This window comes from Ranitomeya imitator, chromosome 2 (genome assembly GCF_032444005.1).
Source record: "Ranitomeya imitator isolate aRanImi1 chromosome 2, aRanImi1.pri, whole genome shotgun sequence".
NCBI lineage: Eukaryota > Metazoa > Chordata > Amphibia > Anura > Dendrobatidae > Ranitomeya > Ranitomeya imitator.
The window spans coordinates 364,052,459-364,074,999 of NC_091283.1; the positions used below are offsets into that span (position 1 = coordinate 364,052,459).

The following is a 22,541-nucleotide window of genomic DNA, read 5'->3' on the forward strand; positions in this document are numbered from 1 at the left end:
TGTGCGCGCCGGGCGCCGCCTCCTTAGCATTGTTTGCATCTGTCCCGGAGCCTGCGCTGTGTTGTTAACCCTTGGGCATGCGCACTGTGAATAAATCAGAAGACACTGCGGGGCGGGATGTCTGGCAGGGCGGCCGCACAGGCGCAGTCAGCTAGACTGCAAATGAGGACAAAGGACGGGCAGCGCTCACTGCGCATGCCCAAGGGTTAACAACACAGCACAGGCTCCGGGACAGATTCAAACAACGCTGAGGAGGCGGCGACCGGCGCGCACAGGCCTGGAGTGACAGCTGTGCTGCGTCTGATTAGGAAGGAAAGACCTGCCTCCCTGAGGGGGGTGACAGGTTCCCTTTAAACGCGGAAAAGGCCTTTGACAACATTAATTAGGAGTGGTTATACAAAGTCTTAACCCATTATCTACCAATGTCCTTTTTTTGGGACGCCTAATCTTTTGCTTCTAGCAACTAAGATTTTATAATTTTTATAATTAGGTCCAATTTTTTGTGTTGTGTTTGTAAAATGAATGTTTTCAAAATAGGAAATCATGTCATTGAAATTTTTAATTGAATATTGGGACACCCTGTTCTGAAAAATCCGTGAAAGGAAAATTTCTAATTTGGCAAGTAATGGGTTAACAAGAATGTCTTTAACGGGTCCCTTCTTTAATTACATTCTCAAATTCCGAGAGCTCAGGTATACGCTCCGGGTTTTTTGTCTACTCCCTCCCCTCTCGAAAAGGGAACGAGACAGGGATGTCCATTGTCCCCCTCCTTTTAAACTTGGCTCTTAGTCCGCATTTTATAGGATCCAAATACATTTTTCTGAATCCAATTTACCAAGAAATTGGTTCAGGCGGCCTTTTTTGTTGATGACGTCATTTTGTTTATGTCTGATCCCACTCAACATTTACCGATTGTGCTCGACCTGCTTAGGGACTTTGGTTCTTACTCCGGTTTTAAAATTAACGTCAAAAAATGCAAAATACTTCCACTAACTGAAAAAGGAATAAAACTTTACTCAACTATGTCCTTGGGCCGTTTGTCGTTAGCACCTTCGTATATTACTTATCTGGGAATTAAAATAGGCCAACGTCTCTGTACACCCTAAATTATCCCCCTCTTATAAAAAAAATTACTAGTCAGCTAAAGGCATGGCGGGACTTACCCTTATCCTTTATGGGGAGGGCAGACTTGGTGAAAATGATTAGTACACCCAGGCTCATGTACCAATTACAAACCTTACCATTACTCCTGAAACACTCTGACGTCACCATACTCAATAGGGCCTTCAGTCATTTTATCTGCAGGGGTAAACGTCCTAGGATTAACCTGTACAAACTCATGGTGTCTAACGACGACAGAGGCATTAACTTCCCAAGCATTAGAAACTATAATCTAAGGGTGGTTTCACACTTGCGTTTTTGTCTGTGTTACCTCGGCTCCTGTTCCTGGCACTCCTCCTGCTGCCGCCGAGTCCAGGTCAGCTGATGTCCTTGCTGCGTCCTCCTCACTCCGGGGCTCGGTGCTTGCGTCCTCCCTGCACTCAGCTGCGCGCTCCTGTGGGTTGCGCAGGCGCAGTAGGCTCTGACCGCGCGCGCTCCTTCTGCTCTTCTATCTATCCATGACCTGACCCGGAAGTACTTCCTGCCAATCAAAGTCTGGCCTCAGGTATTTCTGGCCCTCCTCCCTTTGTGGAGGCGCCTGCTTATTGTGTTTTCCTGCTTTAGTTAGGCCGCATAGTTTTCTGTGCTTTACCAGTCCTGTGCATTCCCAGTCTTGTGCCTTTCCAGCCCTGTGTTAACCTCTTGTTCTCCTGTTTTCTCTTTCAGTTCCTGCTCCTGTGTTCCGCAGTTCCTGTGTTTTCCCTTTCCTCAGTCCGTTCCTCAGCTCCTTTACTTCTCACCCAGGTTTTCCTCCGTCTCCTTCTTCCCTTTCTGTTTTTCCCCGTTTTTCTCCCTGTTTCCTTTTCCTGGAGCCGATCCCTGGTCCTGGCCTCCGTGGTACTAGTTTTCCCTGTGCTTGCCTTCTAACAGTCCCTGTATAGGGGTTGGTTCCACTCTGGAGTGCTCGCTCAGGGGAGGTTCGGTGCCACGGTCCAGTGGGTGCACTCTTTGTTCTCGTCGCCTTCGGCGTAACAGACTGCACTCGGACGACATCTGAGTGCAGCCTGATTCTAACAGTCCACTCTTTGTTCACGTCACCTTCGGCGTTACAGACTGCACTCGGACGACATCTGAGTGCAGCCTGATTCTAACAGTCTGCAGCGTTTTTTGCACAAAAAAATGCATGCGTTTTTTCCCTATATTTAACATTGAAAACGTATGCGTTTTTTTTGTACGCGTTTGGTCGCGTTTTCAATCGCATGCGTTTTTTTACTGCATGCGTTCATTTTCAAAAATGCAACTTGTAGTATTTTTGAGAGGCGTTTTTTGGACGAATAAAAACGCATGCGTTTTCATGCGTTTTTTTGGGGGCCAAAAAATACATTGGAGTCAATGGAAACGCATGCGTTTTTTTGTGCATGCGTTTGTTTGCGTTAAAAACGCATGCGTTTTTATATTAAAAAAACCAGAAAACACACTGATATGCCACCCCCCACCATAAAGGTGATAAAGGGATCCTAACCCTAACCCTAAAGGGATCCTAACCCTAACGGGATCCTAACCTTAACCCTACAGGGATCCTAACCCTAACCCTAAAGGGATCCTAACCTTAACCCTACAGGGATCCTAACCCTAACCCTAAAGGGATCCTAACCCTAACCCTAAAGGGATCCTAACCCTAACCCTAAAGGGATCCTAACCCTAAAGGGATCCTAACCTTAACCCTACAGGGATCCTAACCCTAACCCTAACACTAAAGGGATCCTAACCCTAGCCCTAAAGGGATCCTAACCTTAACCCTACAGGGATCCTAACCCTAAAGGGATCCTAACCCTAACCCTAAAGGGATCCTAACCCTAACCCTACCCCTAACCCTAAAGGGATCCTAACCCTAACCCTAAAGGGATCCTAACCCTAAAGGGATCCTAACCCTAAAGGGATCCTAACCCTAAAGGGATCCTAACCCTAAAGGGATCCTAACCTTAACCCTACAGGGATCCTAACCCTAACCCTAAAGGGATCCTAACCCTAAAGGGATCCTAACCCTAACCCTACCCCTAACCCTAAAGGGATCCTAACCCTAACGGGATCCTAACCTTAACCCTACAGGGATCCTAACCCTAACCCTAAAGGGATCCTAACCCTAACGGGATCCTAACCCTAACCCTAACGGGATCCTAACCCTAACCCTAAAGGGATCCTAACCTTAACCCTACAGGGATCCTAACCCTAAAGGGATCCTAACCCTAACCCTAAAGGGATCCTAACCCTAACCCTAAAGGGATCCTAACCCTAACCCTAAAGGGATCCTAACCTTAACCCTACAGGGATCCTAACCCTAACGGGATCCTAACCCTAAAGGGATCCTAACCCTAATTCTACCCCTAACCCTAAAGGGATCCTAACCCTAACGGGATCCTAACCCTAACCCTACCCATAACCCTAACCCTACCCCTAAAGGGATCCTAACCCTAACCCTAAAGGGATCCTAACCCTAACCCTACCCATAACCCTAACCCTACCCCTAACCCTAAAGGGATCCTAACCCTAAAGCAGGGTGGATTTGATTTAAATCTAACTGATTTAAATAACGATTTAAATCACTAGTCAGTAAGGCTTGATTTAAATCAGTGATTTAAATCAAAGTTTCTACCTAAACTAGTTCTTGTTACTTTAACATGCAAGTAGATGAAGATTTTTAGAATCATTTTTTATATTACTTTTTTCTCCCCAGTTTAATGGGTTAATCATTCATATTTGGACACCACTGTTCTGTTGTACTTAGGAAGGAGAAAAATAATCCTGACCTTAACAACAATTTAAATAGATTTATTCAACTGAAACAATAACATTACAGCATAAGTTATTTGCTTAAACAAACATCCATGTTTGTTAACTAATTTGGCTAAACAAAATATATATATATTTTAAGAAACTTAGACTGTCAGCCCAGCCGACACATGAAAAACTTAGATACTACTGTCCCTGCTGTCCTCTGTAGCTCACTTGTCGTCATCTTCATCATCATCTTCTTCTTTGTTCCTATTCATAATCTGGAAAAGAAAAACAAGCTTTCCTGCTTTATTGGGTCCCAACCGATTTCTCAATTTAGAATGAATGAGTCCAAAGGAAGAGAATATTCTTTCAACGCCTGCAGAAGAAGCTACTGCTGTTAAAAGTGAAATCATTACTTGAACAGTCTCTAAATCCAAGCGCTTAAGTGACTTCCACCAGTTTACTGGTGTGACCTTCCTTAAAATATCTTCAGCAAATATATATTTCTTGAATGGTTCCCCCTTAGCTCTGAAGTTTATTATAGTTGGCATTAAAGATGGATGATTGCTGGATACCCATGTCATAGCTAACTCCTCTTCCTCAGCACTTAGGTTTTGACCCTGATATTGGATATTGACAATATTTGCCAAAAAATGAGCTGGAGTCAGTGCTTGTCCCATTCGTTTGTTTACTGCTTGTAATTTAATTCTGTCCATGTGTAGTTCTGTTTTTAAGTGTTCACTCAGTTCCTTCCAAATTTCAACAGCATCCGCAATAAAACAGCTATTTTTCTGTATTTTGTTTAAAGCTTGAGAGATGGGTTTCAGGAAGCTCAGCATATGTTCAACATTTCTCTTAAGCCCAATGCTGAGGATTTTGGCCGTGACAGTGCCATCTATTTTATCTCGATTTTCTTCACAAAGTGTCATCAGAATAGGCCAGTTTTTGATATACTGCTCAAAACAGTCCACCACAGAGTTCCATCTAACATCTTTTGGGAGCGTTAGCTTGGTTCCACCCATCCTTTTCAGAGCTGCTGCAGCAAAATGATTATTACGGAAGTATTTAGCAATTTCAACAACATTAGCCTTTATTTCTGGAACACTTAAGTCTTTGGCTAAGAGGTGCAGCAAATGAGCACTCCAACCATATGTTATTAGCAGCTTTGTATTCCCTCCCTGCTCTTCTAAATCTCTTCTCATCTTGGATACGTTTGCAGCATTGTCAGTGACCAAACTGCGTACTAGACATTTGAATTTTTGTTCTCATGTCGTTATAGCCTTTACTGCCACTTCTTGTAAGTATTCTGCTGTGTGTGCATTTCCTGACATATCAGTTGTTTGTGCAAGGAAGACTTTACCTTCTTCTGTTGTTATACAAGCACATACAATAGGATCATTGTGGACATTACTCCACCCATCAATACTTAGGTTAACAATTTTACCCTCCAGAGCTGTTGCACATTGCTCCATTTCTCTGTCATACACTTGATCCAGCAGTTTCCCTGCAACATCAGCTCTGCTGGGTGGACTGTATCCTGGTCTCAGTGACTGAACCATATTAATGAAATGTGGGTTCTCAGTCAGACGGAAAGAAGAGTTCGTTGCATAAATAAACTGGGCAATTTTTTCATCAATCAACTCTTTTTCTAATCTGCTAGTTCTTATCACAAACCTATCTATGGTGGTTCCAGGAGGTAAAGGTTTTTTCCTCCTTTTGGGTGATGGTGATATGTGGCTGTGGGTGTCTGATGATGATGCTGCTGCTAATGAAGCACTATCCTGGATGGATAACTCTGAAACTGTAGAACAGGATGACGGTGATCTTGGAGGTGGATAGTTTCCAGAATCCATGAATTCCCCTAAACAAAAAAAGTCAATGCTGTTATTTTATTGTTTATACAATTTCTGCTTATTGTACACAACACATCACTGCCCCTACCCCAAAAGGAATATTTGTTTTTCTTCATAACTGTACCAAATGACAGTAACATGCAGTAATAATAAGAAATATAATTTTTCTCACACATGACAGTTCAGTCTTTAGAAATAGGATTAAAAAAAAATGTTTACCAACTTGAAGATCCTGCCTGTTCAGAAGTGTTTCTTTGGTCATCTTCATCACCGCACTTCTCATGATGTTGCCTCATTCGCGCCACCAGGCCTTGCATCTCTTTGTTGCATCGTTTGCATTTTGCACGCATGCCTGCCTTACCGATAGGCGAAGGAGCTTCATTAAAATATTCCCAAACTGGGTCTCTTTTACGGCCTGCTGCCATTATAAGGAAATAATGTAATAAACCTCAGATCGTACACACAAACAGATCCAGACTTGTCTGTCTGTGGCTATGCTGCAGTATTGTGCTCAAAGTTTCACTTTCATTTTCTTGTCTGCTTGCCCTTCCTCCTACTCACACTTAGATTCACATTCTTCTTGTGTTGTGCAGATCTATTCCACTCCAAACAATCAGAAACATATTGTCTAACTTCTTGGACTTGGCAATGAAGGGGTTGCTTCTGTAATCATAGGTTTGTAGAACAATAGGATTAAGGTCTTTTTCTCAACTCTGTTCATGTTGTAACATTTTTGCCGTGAAGAAGAGGCTGGGACCTCTGCGGAGTCAAATTCAGTTTTGAGAACTGCGTAAGTAAAGCGAGCGTCTGTGATAATATAGGAGAGAAACTGCCCACTAATCCTACAGAAACCTCTGGAAGAGCATGGCATTGTGAATGTTACACATATACAGCCTTTATTCTACTGAGTTAAACAACTCAGCTTTATCTCATGATGGAAGAACCTTTGGATGGTAAAATATTTTCCTCAAAAAGCAGTTTATTGAAAAAAAATCCGATTTAAATAAAAAAAAATCCGATTTAAATAAAAAAAAATCCGATTTTTTGATTTTTTAAAAAAAAAACATTGATTTTTATCCACCCTGCCCTAAAGGGATCCTAACCCTAACCCTAAAGGGATCCTAACCCTACCCCTAACCCTACCCCTAACCCTAAAGGGATCCTAACCCTAACGGGATCCTAACCCCAACCCTACCCCTAAAGGGATCCTAACCCTAACCCTAAAGGGATTAGGATTAGGGGTAGGGTTAGGATCCCTTTAGGGTTAGGGTTAGGGGTAGGGTTAGGATCCCTTTATGGTTAGGGTTAGGGGTAGGGTTAGGATCCCTTTAGGGTTAGGGTTAGGATCCCTTTAGGGTTAGGGGTAGGGTTAGGATCCCTTTAGGGTTAGGGGTAGGGTTAGGATCCCTACCCCTATCCCTAACCTTAACCCTAGCTATTTATGATTATAGTGTTTTTTTTTTTACTTTATTTAGATGATTGGCAGCTGTCACACATTTCTCAGCATGCGTTTAAAAAACGCAAACGCATGGAAAAACGCATGTAAACGCGTCAAAACGCCGCGTTTTTTACACCACATGCAAAACGCATGCGTCTAAAAAACGCAGCGTTTGCATGCGTTTACATGCGTTTTTTCACCATGCGTTTTTTTTTCCAAACGCATGCGTTTTAAAACGCAAGTGTGAAACCAGCTTTACCTGCCTCTCCCGCTATATAATTGACTGTCAAAAACTGGAGAAGTCAATTAAAAATAGCAGACAAATCTTTATTATAAACAATAAATATTCATTAAAACACAAAAATTATAAGGTAGTACATGATCGGACAACACATGGTACAATACAGTCAGAAGTGACATCAATTATAAGATTTTTATTATATAATTATTCTGATGAAAGCCGTTTTGCATGTATAGAGATGGAATTTTACAAGATACCCAAGTGGAAAAATGTAAATACATGGAAGAGCGAAAGAAAGAAATATATATGCCTGTTAATTTATAAAATCTGCTCAGAACTACAGTAAATGATTAACCTCCATGCACACGATAACTGCACTTGATACTTGACTATTGCACTTAAACACACGGGCTGATGACCGGATCATGCAGCTTTATATGAAAATCCCTATTTATTATAATTGCCAGATCTGAAATAACAAGCACTTTTCACATAGTGTCCCCCCATTTCCTTGTAGATTGTAAGCTTGCGAGCAGGGACCTTACCCCTAATGTCACTGTTTAAATTGTCTTAACTTGTATTGAATTTATTGTCTGTACATGTCCCTGCTTAATTGTAAAGTGTTGCGGAATATGTTGGCGCTATATAAATAAAAATTATTATTATCCGTATTTTTATTACACTGCTACCTGGTGGCAGTTCAAGGAATGGTATCCTATTACCAATTCAGAGTAAATCTCACTTTCACATCCTCATTAAAGTTCCCTATATGTGTATTTAGGAGAATGCCGAACACCATCTATATATATAATTGCCTAAGGGTTTTTCCGTCTGTCTGTCTGTCTGTCTGTCCTGGAAATCCCGGCTCTCTGATTGGTCGAGGCCGCCAGGCCTCGACCAATCAGAGAGCGGCACAGCATCGACGTAGAAATCCAGCGTCTTTGATTGGTCGAGGCCACCAGGCCTCGACCAATCAGCAACGGGCAAAGCGACGATGATGTCATAAAGGACGTAGACATCCTGCGTCTCCGATTGGTCGAGGCCGCCAGGCCTCGACCAATCAGCAACGGGCACAGCGACGATGATGTCATAATGGTTGCCATGGCGACGATAATGTCATAAAGGTTGCCTCGACCAATCAGCGACGGGCAGAGTCTGCCGCGAATTCTGGAATCATCATTGTCCATATACTACGGGGACATGCATATTCTAGAATACCCGATGCGTTAGAATCGGGCCACAATCTAATATATATATATATATATATATATATATATATATATGTGTTCGGCAATCTCTTAAATTCTGACCAGTGTCCCTTTATGAGGTAATAACTCAGGAACGCTTCAATGGATCCTAGCGGTTCTGAGACTGTTTTTTCGTGACATATTGGGCTTCATGTTAGTGGTAAATTTAGGTCAATAAATTTTGTGTTTATTTGTGATAAAAACGGAAATTTGGCGAAAATTTAGAAAATTTCGCAATTTTCACATTTTGAATTTTTATTCTGTTAAACCAGAGAGTTATGTAACACAAAATAGTTAATAAATAACATTTCCCACACGTCTACTTTACATCAGCACAATTTTGGAAACAAAATTTTTTTTTCCTAGGAAGTTATAAGGGTTAAAATTTGACCAGCGATTTCTCATTTTTACAACGAAATTTACAAAACCATTTTTTTTAGGGACCACCTCACATTTGAAGTCAGTTTGAGGAGTCTATATGGCTGAAAATACCCCAAAGTGACGCCATTCTAAAAACTGCACCCCTCAAGGTGCACAAAACCACATTCAAGAAGTTTATTAACCCTTCAGGTGCTTCACAGCAGCAGAAGCAACATGGAAGGAAAAAATGAACATTTAACTTTTTAGTTACAAAAATGATCTTTCAGCAACAATTTTTTATTTTCCCAATGGTAAAAGGAGAAACTGAACCACGAAAGTTGTTGTCCAATTTGTCCTGAGTACGCTGATACCTCATATGTGGGGGGTAAACCACTGTTTGGGCGCACGGCAGGGCTTGGAAAAGAGCGCCATTTGACTTTTTGAATGAAAAATTGGCTGCACTCTTTAGCGGACACCATTTCACATTTGGAGAGCCCCCGTGTGCCTAAAAATTTGAGCTCCCCCACAAGTGACCCCATTTTGGAAACTAGACACCCCAAGGAACTTATCTAGATGCATAGTGAGCACTTTGAACCCCCAGGTGCTTCACAAATTGATCCGTAAAAATGAAAAAGTACTTTTTTTTTCACAAAAAAATTCTTTTAGCCTCAATTTTTTCATTTTCACATGGGCAACAGGATAAAATGGATCCTAAAATTTGTTGGGCAATTTCTCCCGAGTACGCCGATACCTCATATATGGGGGTAAACCACTGTTTGGGCACACGGCAGGGCTCGGAAGGGAAGGAGCGCCTTTTGACTTTTTGAATGGAAAATTAGCTCCAATTGTTAGCGGACACCATGTCGCGTTTGGAGAGCCCCTGTGTGCCTATGCATTGAAGCTCCCCCACAAGTGACCCCATTTTGGAAACTAGACCCCCCCAAGGAACTTATCTAGATGCGTACTGAGCACTTTAAACCCCCAGGTGCTTCACAGAAGTTTATAACGCAGAGCCATGAAAATAAAAAATAATTTTTCTTTCCTCAAAAATGATTTTTAAGCCTGGAATTTCCTATTTTGCCAACAGTAATAGGAGAAATTGGACCATAAATGTTATTGTCCAGTTTGTCCTGAGTACGCAGATACCCCATATGTGGGGGTAAACCACTGTTTGGGCGCACGGCAGGGCTCGGAAGGGAAGGCACGCCATTTGGCTTTTTAAATGGAAAATTAGCTCCAATCATTAGCGGACACCATGTCGAGTTTGGAGAGCCCCTGTGTGCCTAAACATTGGAGATCCCCCACAAATGACCCCATTTTGGAAACTAGACCCCCAAAGGAACTAATCTAGATGTGTGGTGAGCACTTTGAACCCTCAAGTGCTTCACAGAAGTTTATAACGCAGAGCCATGAAAAAAAAAAAAAAAAATTATTTTCCCAAAAATGATTTTTTAGCCCGCAATTTTTTATTTTCCCAAGGGTAACAGGATAAATTGGACCCCAAAAGTTGTTGTCCAGTTTCTCCTGAGTACGCTGATACCCCATATGTGGGGGTAAACCACTGTTTGGGCACACGCTGGGGCTCGGAAGTGAAGTAGTGACGTTTTGAAATGCAGACTTTGATGGAATGCTCTACGGGCGTCATGTTGCGTTTGCAGAGCCCCTGATGTGGCTAAACAGTAGAAACCCCCCATAAGTGACCCCATTTTGGAAAGTAGACCCCGAAAGGAACTTATCTAGATGTGAGGTGAGCACTTTGAACCCCCAAGTGCTTCACAGAAGTTTATAACACAGAGCAGTGAAAATAATAAATACGTTTTCTTTCCTCAAAAATAATTTTTTAGCCCAGAATTTTTTTAATTTTCCCAAGGGTAACGAGAAATTTGACCCCAATATTTGTTGTCCAGTTTCTCCTGAGTACGGTGATACCCCATATGTGGGGGTAAACTACTGTTTGGGCACATGCCGGGGCTCGGAAGTGAAGTAGTGACGTTTTGAAATGCAGACTTTGATGGAATGCTCTACGGGCGTCATGTTGCGTTTGAAGAGCCCCTGGTGTTCCTAAACAGTAGAAATCCACCACAAGTGACCCCATTGTGTAAACTAGACCCCCCAAGGAACTTATCTAGATATGTGGTGAGCACTTTGAACCCCCAAGTGCTTCACAGACGTTTACAACGCAGAGCTGTGAAAATAAAAAAATCATTTTTCTTTCCTCAAAAATGATGTTTAGCAAGCAATTTTTTATTTTCTCAAGGGTAACAGGAGAAATTGGACCCCAGTAATTGTTGCGCAGTTTGTCCTGAATATGCTGGTACCCCATATATGGGGGTAAACCACTGTTTGGGCACACGTCGGGGCTCGGAAGGGAGGGAGCACCATTTGACTTTTTGAATAAAAGATTGGCTGGAATCAATGGTGGCGCCATGTTGCGTTTGGAGACCCCCTGATGTGCCTAAACAGTGGAAACCCCTCAATTCTAACTCCAACACACCCCTAACCCTTATCCTAACTGTAGCCGTAACCCTAACCACAACCCTAACCCCAACATACCCCTAACCCTAACCCCAACCCTAATTCCAACCCTAACCCTAAGGCTATGTGCCCACGTTGCGGATTCGTGTGAGATTTTTCAGCACCATTTTTGAAAAATCCGCGGGTAAAAGGCACTGCGTTTTACCTGCGGATTTACCGCGGATTTCCAGTGTTTTTTGTGCGGATTTCACCTGCGGATTCCTATTGAGGAACAGGTGTAAAACGCTGCGGAATCCGCACAAAGAATTGACATGTGGGGAAAATACAACGCAGCGTTTCCACGTGGTATTTTCCGCACCATGGGCACAGCACATTTGGTTTTCCATATGTTTACATGGTATTGTAAACCTGATGGAACACTGCTGCGGATCCGCAGCCAAATCCACACCATGTGCACATAGCCTAATTCTAAAGGTATGGGCACACGCTGCGGAAAACACTGCGGATCCGCAGCAGTTTCCCATGAGTTTACAGTTCAATGTAAACCTATGGGAAACAAAAATCGCTGTACACATGCTGCGGAAAAACTGCACGGAAACGCAGCAGTTTACATTCCGCAGCATGTCACTTCTTTCTGCTGATTCCGCAGCGGTTTTACAACTGCTCCAATAGAAAATCGCAGTTATAAAACCGCAGCGAAATGCGCAGAAAAACCGCGGTAAATTCGCGATAAATCCACAGCGGTTTAGCACTGCGGATTTATCAAATCCGCAGAGGACCAGAATACGTGTGCACATACCGTACCCTAACCCTAACCCTAGTTCTAACTCCAACCTTAGTGGAAAAAAAAAAAAATCTTTATTTTATTATTGTCCCTACCTATGGGGGTGACAAAGGGGGGGGGGGGGGTCATTTACTGTTTTTTTTATTTTGATCACTGTGAGGTTTTATCACAGTGATCAAAATTCACATTGGAACTAATCTGCCGGCCGGCAGATTCGGCGGGCGCACTGCGCATGCGCCCGCCATTTTGGAAGATGGCGGCACCCAGGAAAGAAGACGGACGGACCCCGGGAGGCTAGGTAAGTATAAGGGGGGGGGGGAGATCAGGGCACGGGGGGGGCGTCAGAGCACGGGGGGCGGATCGGAGCATGGGGGGGTGGATCGGAGTGCAGGGGGTGGATTGGAGCACGGGTGGGTGGATCGGAGCACGGGTGGGTGGATTGGAGCACGGGTGGGTGGATCGGAGTGCAGGGGGGTTGGATTGGAGCACGGGGGGTGGGATTGGAGCACGGGGGGAGCGGACAGGAGGACGGGGGAGCGGAGCACAGGACGGAGGGGAGCGGACCACAGATCGGAGGGCTGGGGGGGCGATCGGTGGGGTGGGGTAGGGGCACAAAAGTGTTTCCAGCCATGGCCGATGATATTGCAGCATCGGCCATGGCTGGATTGTAATATTTCACCAGTTTTTTAGGTGAAATATTACAAATTGCTCTGATTGGCAGTTTCACTTTCAACAGCCAATCAGAGCGCTCGTAGCCACGGGGGGGTGAAGCCACCCCCCCTGGGCTAAAGTACAACTCCTCCTGTCCCTGCAGGCCGGGTGAAATTACAGTTAATCCTTTCACCCGGCCTGCAGGAGCCCAATCCGGCCATGACGCATATGCTGCGTCACAGGTGGGATTGGCACGGGTTTTCATGATGCATACGCTGCGTCAAAGGTCGGGAAGGGGTTAAAACAAGACTTTAAAACAAGATACCACATGTTCAGTACCGATGGACCATGTGCAGGACCCCTAAGGCGCGTTTCGCATTCTTGCTTCTTCCTTTATCACCACCCTTAGGCTGGGTTCACACTACGTTATGGGCGTCCGTTAGACGGACTACGTTACACCGCGGCATAACGCAGTGTAACGTAGTCCATTAACGCTGCCATTAATTCCTTTGTCGGACGCATCGCTAGCGCATGCCCACAATGGGCATGCGCTAGCGATGTGCCGTCATTGAGTGACGGACCCTGAGACGGGGGCTGCAGCGTTTCCGGGTCCGTCACTGCTAGCGCAGATAGAGCATCTGCTAGCTCTATCTGAGCTAGCACGATTACACATCTGCACTTGCGTTAACAGCAGCCCGTTAACGTATGTGTAGCCTTAGTTAGGTAAAAATAATAAAATTAAAAAAAAATGTATTTATTTCCATTTTTCCTTTAGGGTTAGAGTTGGTCTAAAGTGAGGTGAGCTAAAATTAGGGTTAGAGTTGGGGCTAAAGTTAGAGTTAGGGTTACGACTAAAGAAGGGGTTAGGGTTGGGATTACGGTTAGTGTTGGGATTAGGGTTAGGGGTGTGTTGGAATTAGGGTCGTGATTAGGGTTATGGCTGGGATTAGGGTTAGGGATGTGTTGGGGTTAGAATTGGGGGAATTTCCACTGTTTAGGTACATCAGGGGGTCTCCAAACGCAACCTGGCGCCACCATTGATTCCAGCCAATTTTGAGTTCAAAAAGTCAAACGGTGCTCCCTCCCTTCTGAGCCCTGCCATGCACCCAAACAGTGGCTTTTCTCCACATATGGGGTATCGGCATACTCAGGAGAAGTTGCACAACAAATTTTGTGGTCTACTTTCTCCTGATATCCTTGTGAAAATAAAAAAAATGGTTCCAAAGTAAATTTTTTGTGAAAAAAGTAAAATGTTCATTTTTTACATTCACATTGCTTTAGTTCTTGTGAAGCACCTGAAGGATTAATAAACTTCTTGAATGTGGTTTTGCACACCTTGAGGGGTGTAGTTTTTAGAATGGGGTCACTTTTGGGTATTTTCTTTTATATTGAGCCCCCAAACTCACTTCAAATGTGAGGTGGTCCCTAAAAAAATGTTTTTTTAAATATTGTTGGAAAAATAAGAAGTCGCTGGTCAACTTTTAACCCTTATAGCTAGTGATGGGCGAGCACTAAAATGCTCGTTCCTCAGGTTGAGCAAATTAGAATACGCGGGTACTCGACCCAAGCAACAAGCCCAATGTAAGTCTATGGGAAAACCGAGCATTTTTCCGGCAGACCCCGGTGGTCTGCAGAGGGACTATAAGTTGTGGAAATTGATGGGAACAGTGCTCAAATTACATGGGAACAGCATGAGGAAGACCCCTGGAAGCCTTTCTGACTCCCAGGTGTCAAGACTCATGGGTAATACTGCTCTGAGAAACACTGCACACAGCAGCACTGGAACTGAACAAAACGCCAAGTTTCTGTAACCAGGTACAAACAGGACCTGAGACATGTGACAGAGTGGGAGGTGGTCAGGGGCAGAGCCAGATGCCGGGGTGCAGAGAAGGGATAGACACAAAAGAGTAGTCAAACAAGCAAAGATCGGAGCCAGAAGATCACGAAGTACCAAAGGAGAGAGACAGGGGATTGTCAGAGGCGACGCCAGAGGTCAGTAATCCAGAAAAACAAACAAAGTAACGCACAGAGAGCAACGGAAACCCTATGCAAACTGGGCACACACTCCAGGGGTCAAGTACACAGACTAAAACAGAACGCATAGCTGACAGTGAAACCTAGTTTTGAGTGAGTATAAATACCCCTTCCATATTGAGAGGCCAACAACATTAACCCTGAGAGAACAGGATATTAACCATGTCCTAGCCATGACACCAGGGCACTGCTGTGAACAATGTTGTCAGTTTTATGCCACTTTTACAAACTCACAATAAAACATACAAAGACTAAACCAAAATGGATTTTCCTGGGAAATATATGTTAATCCGGACCTGCTTTTGCCTTCGTGACCGGACCAATTTTTACAATTCTGACCACTGTCACTTTATGAAATAACTCTGGAATGCTTCAACGGATCCCGGTGATTCTGAGACTGTTTTCTCAAGACATATTGTGCTTTATGATAGTGGTAAAATTTCTTTGATATGACTTGCGTTTATTTGTGAAAAAAAAGGAAAATTTGTCAAAAATCTTGAAAATTTCACAATTTGCCAACTTTTATTTTTTATGCCATTAAATCAGAGCGTTATATCGCACAAAATAGTTAATAAATAACATTTCCCACATGTCTACTTTACATCAGCACAATTTTAGATCCAACTTTTTTTGCTAGGAAGTTATAAAGGTTAAAAGTTGACCAGCGATTTTTCATTTTTTTTCAACAAATTTTACAAAACCATTTTTTTAGGGACCACACCACACACTTGAAGTGACTTTGAGGGGTCTATATGAAAGAAAAATACCCAAAAGTGACACCACTCTAAAAACTGCACCCCTCAAGGTGCACAAAACCACATTCAAGAAGTTTATTAACCCTTCAGGTGTTTCACAGGAATGAATGGAATGTGGAAGGAAAAAATAAACATTTACTCTTCTTTCTCAAAAATATGCCTTTAGACCTAATTTTTTTTACTTTCCCAAGGGTAACAGGAGAAAATAGACCATACATTTTGTTTTACAATGACTTCTGTGCATGCCCATACCCCATATGTGGGGGAAATCTACTGTTTGGGTGCACGGCAGGGCTCGGAAGGGAAGGAGCGCCATTTGACTTTTTGAATGTAAAATATGCTGGATTACGGTAATTAGTGGACGCCATGTCACATTTGGAGAGCCCCTGATGTGCCTAAGCAGTGGAAATCCCTAACAAGTGACGCCATTTTGGAAACAACACCCCTCAAGGAATTTATCTAGATGTCTGGTGGGCACCTTGAACCTCCAGGGGCTTCATAGAATTTTATAATATTGAGCAGTCAAAATAGAAAAAAAAAATTTTTTTACCACAAAAATGCAATTTTTAGCCCTCACTTTTTTATTTTCACAAGGGTAGCAAGAAAAAAATGGACCCCAAAGTTTGTTGTGCAATTTCTCCTGAGTATGTCAATGCCCAATATGTGGTGGAAAACTACTGTCTGGGAGCAGAGCAGGGCATGAAAGGGAAGGAGGGCAATATTACAGTACAAGTTCTGCTGCATTGGTTTGAGGTGGCCAGGTCACATTGGCAGAGCCCCTGAGGTGCCAGGGCAGCAGAAACCCTCGTAAGTGACCCCATTTTACAAACTACACCTCTCAATGAGTTCATCTAGGGATGCAGTGATCATATTGATACCACAAGTGTGTCACAGAACTTGATACCATTGGGCAGTGAAGAAAAAATAATTACATTTTTACCACAAAAAAAATTGTTTTAGCCTCAGATTTTACATTTTCACACTGGGAAATGAATAAAATGGTGCCAAAATGTGTTACACAATTTCTTCTGAACTTGGCAATACCCCATATGTGGCGGTACAGCACTGCTTAGCCACACAGCAAGACCCTGGAAGGACGGAGAACTATTTGACTCTTGGAGAACTAATTATTATAGAATATAGAATTCCAGACTCTATATAAAGAGACCCTAAATGCCAGAAAAGCAGAATCCCTCCTCAAGTGACCCCAGTTTGGAAATTTAACCATTTAGGAATTCATCTACAGGTGTAGTGATGATTTTGACATACCGGTAAGTGTATTCCAGAAACAGGCAGCAGTGGATGTTGCTGAATGAAAAATGCAAACTGCCGCTGTAGTGACCAGTACGTTCCAGTCACCAGAACGTTATGCCCAGCCCGTGCTTCTGGATACATGCACCGATAAATTAGGCGGGCTCTCATCACTTCAAATATGCCAAACATGTGGATGATATACTGTATGTGGTTTAGGTACATTGTGGAGCTCAGAAGGGAAGGGGCATTTGAATTTCTTTCAGGGGGGTGAGTAGCCATAACGCTTTTCCAGAGCCTTTGTACTAGCAGTAACGTGGAAGCCCCCTATATTTCTTTTAACAGATGTCAGACCTGAGTGAGGACTTGCTTTTTTTGTGGATTTAGTGTGAGCTTTTATTGGGAACATTTTACGTTTGGGATCACATTTATCCAGCGCTCTACGCTGAGCACTTACTTTGGGGCTTCTATCTAAATCTCTGAGTGATGTGACAGATGAAATCCCAATCCATTCACTATAATGAGGCAGCATAGTTTCTCTGAACTCTGTCTGGCCTCTGTTAAGTGGTGTTCTTCTTTTCAGAATTGCACAAAACTGTCTGTCTGACTGCGCTTTTATGTATGAATAAAAAGACGGACACCGTCGCATCAGGTCTTATGGCATCCACAGTGTCTCCATCTGCCTCATTATAGGGAATCTTCCTCCGAGGGTTCTGTCTCAATCACCTACTTCAGAGATTTACACGGAAACTCCGGTGTAAGCACTCAGCGCAGTGCATGGGATAAATGTGCACCGAGCCTTACTGCAATCTTTGGGAGGCAGAAAAAAATTAACATGTGAAGAATCGGTTTTATCTATTTTTTACGCCGTTCTCCAGGTATAAGTGATTAGGCGACTTTATTCTTCGGGTCACTGCGAATACAGCGATACCAGATCTATATCGGGTTTTTATGTTTGGCAGCTGTCACACACTAAAAGACGCTTTGTATTGCACATCGCTATATTTTGAGAGCTATAATTTTTCCATATTTTGGTCCACAGAGTCATTTGATGGCTTGTTTTTGCGGGTCGAGCTGACGTTTTTATTGGTACCATTTTCGGGCACATGACATTTTTTCATCGCTTTCTATTCTAATTTTTGGGAGACAGAATAATCAAACACCGGGAATTCAGGATTTTTTTAAAAAAATTTATGACGTTCCGTGTGTAGTAAAATGAATAAGGCAGATTTATTCTTCGGGTCAGTATGACAAAAGTGAGACCATATTTATATAATTTTTTTTTACGTTTTGCCCCTTTTTCACAATAAAAACTATTTTATAGAAAAAATAATTGTTTTGCATCGGTTTATTCCGAAAGCTATAACTTTTTTATTTTTCCGCTGTTTGAGCTGTATGGCGGATTGTTTTTTGTGGGACAAGAAGACGTTTTCATCGCTATGATTTTAATTTTGCTATGACTTTTTGATCACGTTTTATTCTATTTTTTGTTTGGCGGCATGATAAAAAAGCAAAGGTTTTTGCTCCTTTTTTTTTTTTACGGTGCGCACCAAAGAAGGGAATAAGTGTGACCGTTTTATAGGTGATATGGTGGTGGAGGATTAGGATGAGAAGGAGGAGGACAACAGCAAATTGCCAAAATAAGGAAGCGTACACCCATGTGTTGGTGTGAAGAAGTGCATGGGCATAGACCTCCCTAAAAAAAGACACTGGATTTGAGTTTGTTACGCTGCTATCATTCGGTGGCATTGAGAAGTCTGACCCAATCCAGTCCTTGTTAATTTTTATAAGAGTCAGCCTGTCAGCATTTTCAGTTGACAGGAGGATGCGCTTATCTGTTATAATTCCACCAGCGGCGCTAAAAACCCGCTGACAGAATGTTAGAGGCAGGGCAGGCCAGGACCTCCAAGGCGTAGAGAGCCAGTTCATGCAATGTGTCCAGCTTGGATACCCATTAAGTAAAAAGCACAGAGAAATCCCGGAGGACGTTTGTACGATCTGCAAGGTGCTCCCTCACCATCTTCACAAACATTGCACTTTTTGTGAGAGTACCTCGCACCTCAAGGCCAATGCTATGGGAGGGTCTGAAGAAACTCTCCCAGAACTTTGCCAGTGTTCCCCTGCCTCTGCTGGATTGGAGTTGTGTCTCTCTCGCCTGTACTTCTTGGTTGTCCAACAAACTGTGACCTCTGCCGCCAGTGTTTTCAGATGGTAGTTTTTTTTAATAATTCCGCAACAAGGGCCTTCTGGTACTGCCCCATTTTAGTACACCTGTCCGCCCGGTCGGCGGGCACGTCAAAACACCACATGCAGATGCATCCGCATATAATGCATGTCTCTGCGTACCCAATGTTAAAGATAGGTACGCAGGATGACGCAGGACACAGCCATACGCAGACCAGCCAAATTAAAGTGTGAACCCGGCCTAAGAAACAAGACTGTGATGAGCAGGGTGTAAATATATAACTTGGCACTCAACTTTTGTTTAATTTGAAGATTTTTAATGCAGTCCAGCAAAAATAAACATTTCAGTCCTCACCGGACCTTCATCAGGAAGGTTGCTATGGTGGGAATAACCACTGTGTACTTGCGAGTACTATAATGGGTCCGTGACCATGTATAGAGCCGAAAACTCCCAGGTAAGGCAAAAGGTCACCGTATTACACAACAAGCGGTGGATGCCGCGTTGGAGAGATCGTCACGCCGTCCACTGAATCACCACTGGGCGATCCCGTTACATAGAGAAACCTTGGGGCCTTATAGCGTACATCTATACTCCCTAACAGACGGCTGGTGGGAGTGTACCCACTATTACACATGGAGGGAGCACCTTCACCCAGGCACCAGATCTCTACAAGTTCCTCGGGACACATTATAAAGTAATACGGTGACCTTTTGCCTTACTTGGGAGTTTTCGGCTCTATACATGGTCACGGACCCACTACAGTACTCGCAAGTACACAGTGGTTATTCCCACCATAGCAACGATCCTGATGAAGGTCCGGTGAGGACCGAAAAGTTGTTTATTTTTGCCGGACTGCATTAAAAATCTTCAAATTAAACAAAAGTTGAGTGCCAAGTTATATATTTATATTATTCACGGGTTGAGCTCCCACTTGTGCACTACTTTTCAGCTGTGCAATGATATATTCACAAATGTGAATGAGCAGGGTGGCGCCAGGTCTGATATAGACCTGATGACGCTGTGCGGCGAGCCAATCACTGTAATGCCACAACCAACATGGCTGCAGCATTACAGTGTGTGGCAGACAATCCCTGCATGTTCATTGGCTCTCTAAAGAGCACCAAACATACAAGGAGGAGACCCGGGCCCCGCAGAGCAACCCCGGAAATACTCCGCGAGCTTAGAGCATCTTGAGCAGTGAGATGCTCAGGCGAGTACCGAGTAGTGGCGAGCATGCTCACTAAACACTACTTATAACGTCCTAACAAAAATAAAAATTATGTTTCCAAAATTGTGCTGATGTAAAGCAGACATGTGGGAAATATGACTTATTGACTATTTTGTGTGATATGACTCCTGTGATTTAAATGTACAAAAATTAAAAGTTCAAAAATTGCTAAGTTTTCAAAATTTGTCAAACTTTCATTTTTTTTTTCATAAATAAACACAAGCCATATCGAAAAATTTTTACTACTAACATGAAGTTCAATATATCACAAGAAAACAATGTCAGAATCACCGGGATCCGTTAAAGCGTTCCAGAGTTATTATCTCATAAAGGGACAGTGGTCAGAATTGTAAAAATTGGCCCGGTCATTAAGTACCAAATCAGCTCTGTCACTAAGGGGTTAATATTTGGAGTTCCTGAAGGCATAGAAGAGAGAGTATTTCACTCACAATATGTATATAAGCAACGCATGAATAAATGTACATTGCCGAGACCGGGCTTCTAAACATCAGACTGCTGGACAACCCAAAAGAACTGATGGTGGACCGGCCCGGGGGGCATTTACCCTCCTGCCCCTCCAGTAATGGGGAATCTCCAGCACCTACCTCCACCTGCAGAGCCGCACACCACATATATGGCTGCTCTGTGCACACAGGACCTGTGATGAGGTCACAGGAGGGGAGGAGTCAGGGGTCACATGATCAGGGGCCTCAGTGTATGCAGGACTCTGCTGTGCTGGTTGTCATGGTGCTGGATGAGGGGAAGTTTATGTGTGGGGTCAGGAAGGGTTTACAGTGTGGGTGTAGCAGAGCGGCAGAGCCGTGTGTGTATGAGGTGTACGGAGCGGAGCCGTGTGTGTACGAGGTGTACTGAGCAGAGCCGTGTGTGTACAAGGTGTACGGAGCGAAGCCGTGTGTGTACGAGGTGTACGGAGCAGAGCCGTGTGTGTACAAGGTGTACGGAGAAGAGCCGTGTGTGTACGAGGTGTATGGAGCGGAGCCGTGTGTGTACGAGGTGTACGGAGAAGAGCCGTGTGTGTACGAGGTGTACGGAGCGAAGCCGTGTGTGTACGAGGTGTACAGAGCAGAGCCGTGTGTGTGTATGAGGTGTACGTAGCAGAGCTGTGTGTATACAGAGCGAAACCGTGTGTGTACGAGGTGTACGGAGCAGAGCCGTGTGTACGAGGTGTACGGAGCAGAGCCGTGTGTGTACGAGGTGTACGGAGCAGAGCCGTGTGTGTACGGAGCAGAGCCGCGTGTGTACGAGGTGTATGGAGCAGAGTCGTGTGTGTGTATGAGGTGTACTGAGCAGAGCCGTGTGTGTAAAAGGTGTACGGAGCAGAGCCAAGTGTGTACGAGGTGTACGGAGCAGAGCCATGTGTGTGTATGAGGTGTACGGAGCGGAGCTGTGTGTGTACGAGGTGTACAGAGCGGAGCCATGTGTGTACGAGGTGTTCGGAGCAGAGCCGTGTGTGTACGAGGTGTACGGAGCGAAGCCGTGTGTACGAGGTGTACGGAGCAGAGCCGTGTGGGTGTATGAGGTGTACGTAGCAGAGCTGTGTGTGTACGGAGCGAAACCGTGTGTGTACGAGGTGTACAGAGCAGAGCCGTGTGTACGAGGTGAACGGAGCAGAGCCGCGTGTGTACGAGGTGTATGGAGCAGAGTCGTGTGTGTGTATGAGGTGTATGGAGCAGAGTCGTGTGTGTGTGTATGAGGTGTATGGAGCAGAGCCGCGTGTGTATGAGGTGTATGGAGCAGAGTCGTGTGTGTGTATGAGGTGTATGGAGCAGGGCCGTGTGTGTACGAGGTGTACGGAGCAGAGCCGTGTGTGTACGGAGCAGAGCCGCGTGTGTACGAGGTGTATGGAGCAGAGTCGTGTGTGTGTATGAGGTGTACTGAGCAGAGCCGTGTGTGTAAAAGGTGTACGGAGCAGAGCCAAGTGTGTACGAGGTGTACGGAGCAGAGCCGTGTGTGTATGAGGTGTACGGAGCGGAGCTGTGTGTGTACGAGGTGTACGGAGCGGAGCCATGTGTGTACGAGGTGTTCGGAGCAGAGCCGTGTGTGTACAAGGTGTATGGAGCAGAGCCGTGTGTGTACGAGGTGTACGGAGCAGAGCTGTGTGTGTACGAGGTGTACGGAGCAGAGCTGTGTGTGTACGAGGTG

At 44.1% G+C, this 22,541-nt stretch overlaps 1 protein-coding gene across 1 annotated transcript in view; it reads right to left on the minus strand.

Annotated features, from left to right (window-relative positions):
• Positions 1-21,032, minus strand: part of LOC138663888 (zinc finger protein OZF-like) — a 61,400-nt gene extending 40,368 nt beyond the window's left edge. Inside the window, exon 1 of the mRNA XM_069750257.1 lies at positions 20,984-21,032. The gene's annotated coding sequence lies outside the window, so the exon portion shown is untranslated. The remainder of the gene's footprint in view (positions 1-20,983) is intronic.
• Between the last annotated feature and the right edge of the window lie 1,509 nt (positions 21,033-22,541).